This window comes from Chrysochloris asiatica, unplaced genomic scaffold, assembly GCF_000296735.1.
Source record: "Chrysochloris asiatica unplaced genomic scaffold, ChrAsi1.0 scaffold00109, whole genome shotgun sequence".
Taxonomy (NCBI): Eukaryota; Metazoa; Chordata; class Mammalia; order Afrosoricida; family Chrysochloridae; genus Chrysochloris; species Chrysochloris asiatica.
The window spans coordinates 7,749,543-7,759,772 of NW_006408627.1; positions in this window are offsets into that span (position 1 = coordinate 7,749,543).

The window sequence follows — 10,230 nt, forward strand, 5'->3', positions numbered from 1 at the left end:
CTGTCAGTCTTTCTTTTAAGAAGTATCTTCTATTCTTCTGGCCACTCCAGGCTACTCTGCTTGTCCTTTCAAGTGGAAATTTCCCCTCAGAAGATTCTGGATGTTGTTCAGGATTCCACCTATGGTCTTGTGTAATTCAGAGGCTCCGCAAGAAGCCTCCTTCACTGGGCACGTTGTAGTCCCATTAGGTATTCTAATCAGTTATAGGCAGAAGATGGACTTACAGTCTTTCTATGGTGATATTTCTGGCTATTCCTTTCTCTCCCCTCAAGTGTCTATTTTATAATGGTATGCAAGGGAAACCAAGATTCAAAAGACAGCCAAGCATCTTAACATTATTTCCACCCTTTTCCCCATTCCAACCATGTGTCAATCTCTGTATCCCAGAGCCCTGTTGTTCCAAGGTTGTGCACACATAATTATTTGCCTCTGTCCCACTTCAGCTTCACATTCATCCTATCGTATTTCATTTCATTGCAATGATTACAATCTCCTCCATGCATCATCAAATAACCAAAGGATACACCCTCAGGCCTGCCCCCCTGGCTATCAGCAAAATCTCCTCTTTCTCCCTGATTCCTGTGTCCCCAGCCACTCCATCTGTCCATGCCATCATTTCTGTCTCCATGCCTGGCCTCACTGCCTCTCTGGGTAGGGTCGAACTTTCTGCTCTTCTCACATGATGGTCCCAGGGACCTCTGCTCCTGGGCTACAAAATCAATCATTCTCTTCCTTTTGCCAAAAAAAAAAAAAAAAAAAATCTGTCTCTACATTTCTGACTCTCACAGTCAGTCCTGATAGCAGATATTCACTGTTGTACCACAAGAGTCTTATCCCTATTTCCTTTCATCAGCCCAGTCCCAACAGATTGGAAATAATTCAGTGGAGGTTCTGCCTACCCCTGCTCCTTCTGGAGCTAGGCTCCCTCTTAAAAGTTTGTAAGCCAGTCACTTCTTGCCTTTATAGTGCCCCCCTCATTTTGGGTCTGGGCAGTTTTCAGCCCCCCCTCAAGGTATTCCAGTCAGTTATAGGCTGAAAACAGGTTTACATGTTTTCTGTTGTGATGTTTCTAGCTATTCACCCCCCCCACACACACACATGTCTATTTTATAATAGTAGGCAAGGGAAACCAAGATTCAAAAGTCAAACATCCTAACATTATTCCCCCGTTTTCCCCTTTCAAGCCATGCCTCAATCCCTGTATCCTGAAGCTTTGTTATTCCAAGGTTGTGCATACATCATCATTTACCTCTGTCCCACCTAGCCCATGCCAACCTGCACAGTTCTCCCATCTGCTTTGTTTTCCCTCCACTTTTTTGTGTATTGCCAGCTGCCCCCCTGCCCCAGCACCCATGCTCTCCTTTGTCTGTTCCCTACCCTGTGCTCTTTCTTCTCTTCCCTCCCTCCCCTCCTCTTACTCCATACATCCCAGTGATCAGCAATTATATATGTAGATTTCCCCCGTCCCTCTTCTTGACTATCTCCCTACCCACTGCCCCAGCACCCATATCATGTGTCTATTCTACCCTGTGCTCTATCTTCCCCTTCCTCCCTCCTCTCACCTCATCCCATACACACTGGTAATCAGCAAATATATATCACTCTTAGGGTGGGTTCTTTTTCTTAGTCTTTTACAATAATGGTCTTATGCAGTATTGTCCTTTTGTGACTAACTTCACTCAGCATAATGTTCTCAAGGTTCATCCATGTTATGCAGTGGCTTGCAGCTTCCTTGTTGTTTTTCAAGGTAGCATAGGATTGTGTGCATGTACCACAGTTTGTTTACCCATTCTTCCATTGATGGGCATTTCGGTTGTCTCCATCTTTTTACTATTGTAATTAGTGCTGCTATGAACATTGGTGTGCATATACCTACTCGTGTTATGGCTTGTTTTTCTTGTGGGTAAATACCAAGTAGAGGAATTGCTGGGTTATAAGGTATTTCTATTTCCAACCTTCTAAGGAAGCGCCATATTTCTTTCCAGAGTCCTTGGATCATTTTGCAGTCCCACCAACAATGTAGGAGGTTCCAAGTCTTTCTGCATCCTTGCCAGCATTTGTTGTCCTCTGCTTTTTTGATCTTTGTTATTATTGCTGGTGTGAGATGATATCTCATTGTTGTTTTGATTTGCATTTCTCTGATGGCTAGTGATTGTGAACAGTTCTTCATATATTTGTTGGCTACCCAGATCTCCTCCTTGTTGAAGTGTCTGTTCATGTCCTGTCTATTTTTTAATTGGGTTATTTGTCTTTTTCTTGTATAGTTGTTGTAGTTCCCTATATATTTTAGAAATGAGTCCCTTATCTGATGTGTCATTGGAAAAAAAAATTCCCGATTCTGTGGGTTCCCTTTTTACTCTTTTGGTAAAGTCTTTTGATGCACATAAGTTTTTAAGTTTTTCGTATGTCCCACTCATCTATTTTTTCTACTTTTGTTTGTGTACTTTTCAAAATGTTTGGTAGTCTGTGTATGGCCTGAATTAGCACTCTCACATTTGTCTCTATATTTTCATTGATGACCTTCATAATTTTGGGATTCACATTTAGATCTTTAATCCATGCTGAGTTGGTTTTTGTGTAGGGCATGAATTAAAGGTCTTGTTTCAATCTTTTGCATATCACTTTCCAGTTCTACCAGCACCATTTGTTAAAGAGACTATCTCCTCCTGATGCAATATTCCTAAGCACTTTGTTGAAAATCATTTGGCTATAGGTGGATGGTTAATTTCTGGATTCTCAATTCTGTTTCATTGATCAATGTATCTTTCATTGTACCAGTACCAAGCTGTTTTGACCACTGTAGCCATGTAGTAAAATTTGAAATCAGGGAGTGATAGGCCTCCAGCCTTGTTGTTCTTCTCAGACAGTGCTTTGCTTATACTGGGTCTCTTTCTTTTCCATATAAAGTTTGTAATTGTCTTTTCCATCTCTTTGAAGAATGTTGTTGGACTCTGGATTGGGATTGCATTATGTGTATATTGCTTTGGGCAGTATTGACATTTTCATGATATTAAGTCTTCCTATCCAGGAACATAAGGAGCTCTGGTAGCGTAGTGGTTACGAATCAGGCTGCGAACCTTAAGGTCAGCAGTTCGAAACTACCAGCCGCTCCGCGGGAGAAAGATGAGGCTTTCTACTCCCGTAAAGATTTACACCCTCGGAAACCCTGTACAGGGTCGCTATGGGTCGGACCCGACTCGATGGCACTTAACAATAACAACAACAACATCCAGGAACATGGTATATTCTTCTACTTTTGTAAGTCTCTTTTGGGTTCTTGTAGTAGTATTTTGTAATTCTCTTTGTATAGGTCCTTTGTTTCTCTGGTTACATTTATTACTAAATATTTCATCCTTTGCTTGCCTTTGTAAGTGACACTTCTCTTCTTCCTGGCTGCTTTTAGGATTCTCTCCTTGTCTTTGATTTTGGAAAGTTTGATTATTATATGTCCTGGTGACTTTCTTTTGGGGTCTATCCTTCCCAGGGTACGTTTGGCTTCTTGAATGTTTATCTTCTCATCTTTCAAGATGTTAGGGAAATTTTCTTCCAGAAGCTCTTCAACTATCTCCTTTGTGGACTTATCTGATTCTTCCTGTTCTGGAATACCAGTAATTCTTAAATTGTTCCTCTTCATGTTATCCAGCATGAATCTTAGACTCTCTTTAGATTGTTTTATCCTTTTTTCTGCTTGCTTTTCTATCTTAGTAGCATTGAAAGATTTGTCTTCTAGCTCTCTAGTTCTGGCTTCCATCTCTTCTATTCTGCTCCTTTCCCCTTTCCGTGTATTGTCCATTTCTGATATTTTATTAGTATTCATATGGACCTCTTTTTGCAGGTTTTGAATTGTTTCCAAGGCGGTATCAATCTTGTTTGATTGCTCTTGTAGTACTTTCCTGCTTTGTTTTCCTTCACCCCTTTTCAGAGCATTTGGATTAGTTTCCATATCATTCTTCTGAATTCCTTCTCAGACAAATAAAAAACCTGCTATTCCTCTACTGGGGAGCCTTTTTCTGTCACCCTCTTATTAGTCTCAGTTACTCTTTCTGTTTTTGGATATGTTTTGAGATCTTTTCTTGTGATTGAGATTTTCTGTTTGTCATTTCCAGTAGTTATTTGAGTTTTTTGATGCTTAAATGAATGTTTGTTGTTGTGTTATTGGGTGTCTCCTGGTGGATATGATCAGAAGATAGGCTTCCCTTTTCACATATAATGCTTAGCAGCTGTTATTGGCTCTTGTCTCAATGGTGGAATATTATGGGGTATGCTTGTAGCTTGGCTATATGGCCCCGATTGCTGTCTCTTCTTGGGTAATATAGGGAGAAAAAGTTTCCACTCCAGGAAAAATATGTGATCAAAAAGACCAAAAACAGAAGCAATATAAAAGCAGAGACAGAAACAACCACTTTGAAACAAAAGTAAAACTGTGGCCGACTGTCCAGTCACTTTGTTAGACAGGCAATGTGTGCACCATGGAAGCCTCCAGCAGTGGGTGGGGGTGTCCGCTCGATCAGGCCCTTCCTCTAGTCACCACCATGGAGATGTGCAAGGTCAGTTAGGTATCTGTGTGTGCACAGTTTAATTCTCAAGATAGTTGCGCCCTTTTATTTTGGTGTTTTACAGATTGTTCTATCATTTGTCTGTCAGGCCTGATGGACCTGATTTTTTTGCTAGAAATTAAAGGGTCCTGCACAAGTTAATTTTAGGACTGTGACCCTGAACTGGTGTCATAAGTGGCCACCAAGCTCTTTCTCTCTGTACCGTGGGAAAACTGTGGGGTCAGTGCTGGACTTTTTTTTTGGGGGGGGGGATGCACACCCACCTGCCTAAAGGCATCCGGGCTGGGCAAAGAAGACACAACAGGGAATAGAAAGAAAGAGTGTGTAGAATCCCCCGCACCTCCTTTTGCAAATGTCACTGCAGTGCTTTTAGCACCGGTTCCTTGTGCTGGTCTGGCTTTAGCCCTGCCCTCTGAACTTGGGGTGGGGTGGCCACAGAGGGCATTCTGTCTCCAGAGATTCTTAACTTGCAGTATTTTCCTTTATATCATGATTTTTTCACTTGTGAGTGTGGGAAACTGATGTCCTGGACCTTATGGTAGATCCAGAGCTCTGGTGTTGTTCCATGAGTCCCACTTCTCTGGGTTTTCAATCCCTTCCCTATGGAGCCTTTCCTACCTGGCTGTCTCTGCTGCTACCCAAACCAGAATCTTTTGGATGTTATTATATTATTTCACATTAGTAAAAAGACTAGGATGGCAGGAAGTTTCAGTTTAGTAGGAGCTAATAAAGACAGGAGTCCTGATGTGGCACTGTGGGTTAATGTGCTGGACTGCAAAGTTGGTTTGAACCACAAGGTTAGTGGCTAAGCTTACCAGATACTCCTTGGAAACCCTATATCTATACATGGTCTCTATGAGTCAGAACCAATTCAATGGCACTTAACAACAACAACAATAGGTGAAGGAGGGGATTGACCTGTAAAATGTGATGAGGAAGGAAGCAGTGGAGATGAGATTCTCTCTCTCTCTCTCTCTCTCTCTCACCAAATTTTGATGAGTGTTGGTGTCCAAATTAAACTATTCTGCTTTCTTTTTCTGGCCTTGATTGTCTTGGCTCAGCTGTCATCTGTTTCAGCCAACATCATGGCAATACTAGTTTTAGAATTTTCTATGCTTCATTTTTCTTATTTAGAAAATAAGATTGAAAGTAATTTTCATGTCTGAGTTTTTTTTCTGAGATCATAGTCAGACTCGGCTTTCAAGCTGGTGGGTATTTCAGTTCTTGTTGGCCAGAGGTTCTCAAATATTTACACAAACAAGAACCATCTTGAAATGAAGATTCATGAACAACACAGATTTTGACTAATAGAACAGAAATTGTTCCCCGAAATCCACATTTTTTTAGCAAGTACTCAAGATGATTCAAATATAAACTAAAGGGAACTATGGAGCTAGATTATGAAAATGCAATATATGTAATAATAGGAGTTTCTTGGTGGTGAAAATGGTTACCACACTTGGCTGCTAACTGAAAGGCTGAAGGTTTGAGTCTGTACAGCAGCACTTCATAAGAAAGGTCTGGCAATCTACTTATGAAAAATCAGCTACTGCTAACTTTATGGAACTCAGTTCTACTCTGACATACCTGAAGCAGTCATGAGATGTAATTGACTCACTGGAGATTGGTACTGGCATACAAGGGTAATCCATTTTCCTTAACTCTTTATAATAGTCTCAGAGAAGACATCACATATTTTTATTAGAGACAACAATAAAATTCACTAATAAATCCATTTCTTTTATTCCTGTAGCTAAAGGGAGTTAAACAGTGCTTCAGAGTTATCTGGAAGTGTCCTTAAACACATTGCCATCCAGTCGACTCTAAGGACAGAGTAGAATGGCTCCATAAGGTTACCCTCTAGAATAGAATAGAACAGCTCCATAGACAATGCAAATCTTCATGGAAGCCGACAGCTGCAGTCACTCCAGAAGTGACTGGTAAATTTGAACCACCAATCTTTTTGGTTAGCAGTCCAGTGCTTAAATCACTATGTCACCAAAGCTCCTTGCTTTGTTACTACTACCCTATATAGGGTTTCCTCTACACTCAATGTTTTAAAGTTAAGAAAGGTGTGCAACAAGGTTGTATTCTTTCACCATACTTATTCAACCTGTATGCTGAACAAATAATATGAGAAGCTAGGTTCTATGAAGAAAAATGTGGCATCAGGATTGGAGGAAGACTCATTAACAACCTGCGATATGCAGATGATACAACTTTGCTTGCTGAAAGTGAAGAGGACTTAAAACATTTACTGCTGAAGATCAAAGAGCATAGCCTTCGGTATGGCTTGCATCTCAATGTCAAGAAAACAAAAATCCTCACCACTGGACCGATAAACAACATTCTTATCAATGGAGAAAAGACTGAAGTTTTCAAGGACTTCATTCTTCTTGGATCAACTATCAACATTCATGGAAGCAGCAGTCAAGAGATCAGACAACGTATTGCATTAGGCAAATCTGCTGCACAGGAACTTTTTAAAGTGTTGAAGAGCAAAGATGTCAGCTTGAGGACTAAGGTGCACCTGACCCAAGCCATGGTATTTTCAATAACCTCATATGGACGTGAAAGCTCGACAGTGAATAAGGTAGATCGTAGAAGAATTGAGGCGATTACCAAAAGTGTCATGGGCTGCCAAAAGAACCAATAGATCTGTTTGGGAAGAAGTGCAGCCAGAATGCTCCTTAGAGGCCAAGATGGCCAAACTTCGTCTCTCATACTTTGGACATATTGTCAGGAGGGAACAGTCACTGGATAAGGATATAATGGTTGGTAAGATGGAGGGTCGGAGAAAAAGAGGAAGACCCCAATGAGATGGATTGGCCAGGTGGTAGCATCGATGGACTCAAGTGTGGCAACAGTAGTGAGATTGGCCCAGGATCAGACATTGTTTCATTCTGCTGTGCATAAGGTTGCTAAGAGTCAGTGCCGACTCGATGGCACTTAACAACAACAACATATAGGGTTTCTAAGAAGTGGCTTGTGGGTTTGAACTTGTTTAGTGCAAGTTGCCCATCCCTGTCTACTCTGTGTATGGAGGGGGTGGGGATGATCCTTGTTGTAAAGATTTGTTCCCTCTTTTGAGCTACTGCATCCATAGGTGAAGTCAAGTTCATCAAACTGTTGCAGATTACTCTTTTTTTCCCCTCTTCTTTCTTCTTCTAGTTGAGCTCTGATTATCCAGTCATTGAAGCCAGGTCAAGTGGGTATTATCTGCAAGTGTGGGTGTTCTTGGGCATATGCCCTCTCTTCTTATCAGCTGGATGCTTCCCTCTCCATTCTAGTCCTCTGAGGCTATGTCACTGATTCTGGGCCCAAGAGTCCCCAGGTCTTGCCACACTGCTGGCCAATCAGGTCTCCACCCGGGTTCACAGGAGTCTATTGAATGTTGTAGGGTTAGCTCGCAGCTTCATTGATGTTTTTCCCTCACTTCCCCTTTTGGTGACAAATGTGGTCAAGAATCAGCGTGTATTCCCATCGAGTCTTAGTCTTGGAAGGGGGTTTGCTCTGAGGGGACCCGACTGCTTGCTTTAATGTCTTCTGGGTGATCAACTTGCTTGTTCTTTTAGTAATCAGTCTGTCTGCCTATATTGTTGTATATTTTTCCTGTCAGTCTTTCTTTCAAGAAGTAACTTCTGTTCTTCTAGCCACTCCAGGCTGGTCTGCTTGTCCTTTCAAGTAGAAATTTCCCTCCTCTGAAGATTCTGGATGCTGTTCAGGATTCCACCTATGGTCTTATGTAATGCAGAGGCTCTGCTGGAAGCTTCCTTCACTGGGCACATTGTAGCCCCATTTTAGGTATTACAATCAGCTATAGGCAGAAAATGGACTTACAAGCTTTCTATGGTGATATTTCTGGCTATTCCTTTCTCTCCCCCTCAAGTGTCTATTTTACAATGATATGCCAGGGAAAGCAAGAGTCATAAGACAGCCAAGAATCTTAACATTATTTCCACCCTTTTCCCCATTCCAACCAGTCTCAACCCCTGTATCCCAGAGCCCTGTAATTCCAAGGTTGTGTATACATCATTATTTACCTCTGTCCCACTTAGCTCATGCAAACCCGCCTGATTGTTTTCCCATCTGCTTTGTTCTTCCATTCCACCCCCCTTCTTGTATATTGACCCCCTTCCTAGCACCCAAACTATTCTGTGTCTATTCCCTACCCTGTTCTCCACCTTCCCCTCCCTCCCCTCACCCTACTCCCTACATTCCAGTAGCCAGCAAAGAATCCTACCCACCCCACTTTAGTATGGGTTCTTTTTCTTAGTCTTTTACAGCAGTGGTCCTATGCAGTATTTCTCCTTTTGTGAATGACTAATTTCACTCTGCATAATGTCCTCTGTGTTCATCCATGTCATGCAGTGGCTTGAAGCCTCCTTGTTATTCTTCGAGGTAGCAAAATATTCCATTGTGTGTATGTACTGCAGTTTGTTTATCCATTATTCAGTAGATGGGCACTTTGGCTGTCTTCATCTTTTTGCTATTGTAAATGGTGATGCTATGAACATTGGTGTGCATATATCTACTCATGTTATGACTCGTATTTCTTGTGGGTAAATACTAAGTAGAGGAATTGCTGGGTTATAAGGTATTTTTATTTCCGACCTTCTGAGGAACCACCATATTTCTTTCCAGAGTGGTTGGACCATTTTGCAGTCCCACCAACAATGTGGGAGGGTCCCAGTCTTTCTGCATTCTCACCAACATTTGTTGTTCTCTGCTTTCTTTTGATCTTTGTTATTATTGCTGGTGCTCATTGTTGTTTTGATTTGCATTTCTCTAATGGCTAGTGATTGTGAACAGTTCTTCCTATGTTTGTTGGCTGCCTGGATCTCCTCCTTTTTGAAGTGTCTGTTCATGTCCTGTGTCTATTTTTTAATTGGGTTATTTGTCTTTCTCTTGTAGAGTTGTTGTAGTTTCCTATATATTTTAGAAATAAATCCTTTGTCTGATGTGTCATTGCAAAATATTTTTTCTCATTTGTTTGGGTTCCCAGGGCCTACTCTTAGGCTGGGAGTATCTGTGCACATGGGTGGCAGAAGGACCCACCAGTGGTGAGGGTGGGGGTGTCCACTTGCTCAGGCACCCCTTCTAGTCTTCATAATGGAGGTGTGCAAACAGTGTGTGGGGGGCAATAAGCAGATACAAAAAATATATATATATCAAAGCAAAACAAAACCGACAAAGTGTATTGTCCACCTTTACTCCAAGGTTCCTGCGGTATTTTTCGGTGGTGTTTCTGCTCCCCTGTTTGGTCTTGCCATTTGGTCTCACCAAAGTTGTTGGCTTGGGACTGCCGAGCCCAGCAGATTCAAAAGTATGCAATTTCATACTTTTGCTACAAGTTTCACTAGCTATAAGCCTTCAAACCTTTTAAATATTCCTATTGCTGTGGTTCCGAGTTTTGGAGTTCTGTCCTGGATATGCTTTGCCTGGTATTCTGTGGTGTCGCTGATGTCGAACTTCACTGGACCTCCACCTTAACCACCATCAAGCCCCGTCTCAGTATCTGTTAGTTTTTATAGGAAAGACATTAAAAGAAAACAAGTACCAATTGCAGAGAATTCATTGCTGATTTCCAACTGTCATTATTGTGGTTCACAATCAGGGAACAAAAAGGAAACAAAAATTCCTGAAACATCTGAAAAGATTATTTTGTCATGCT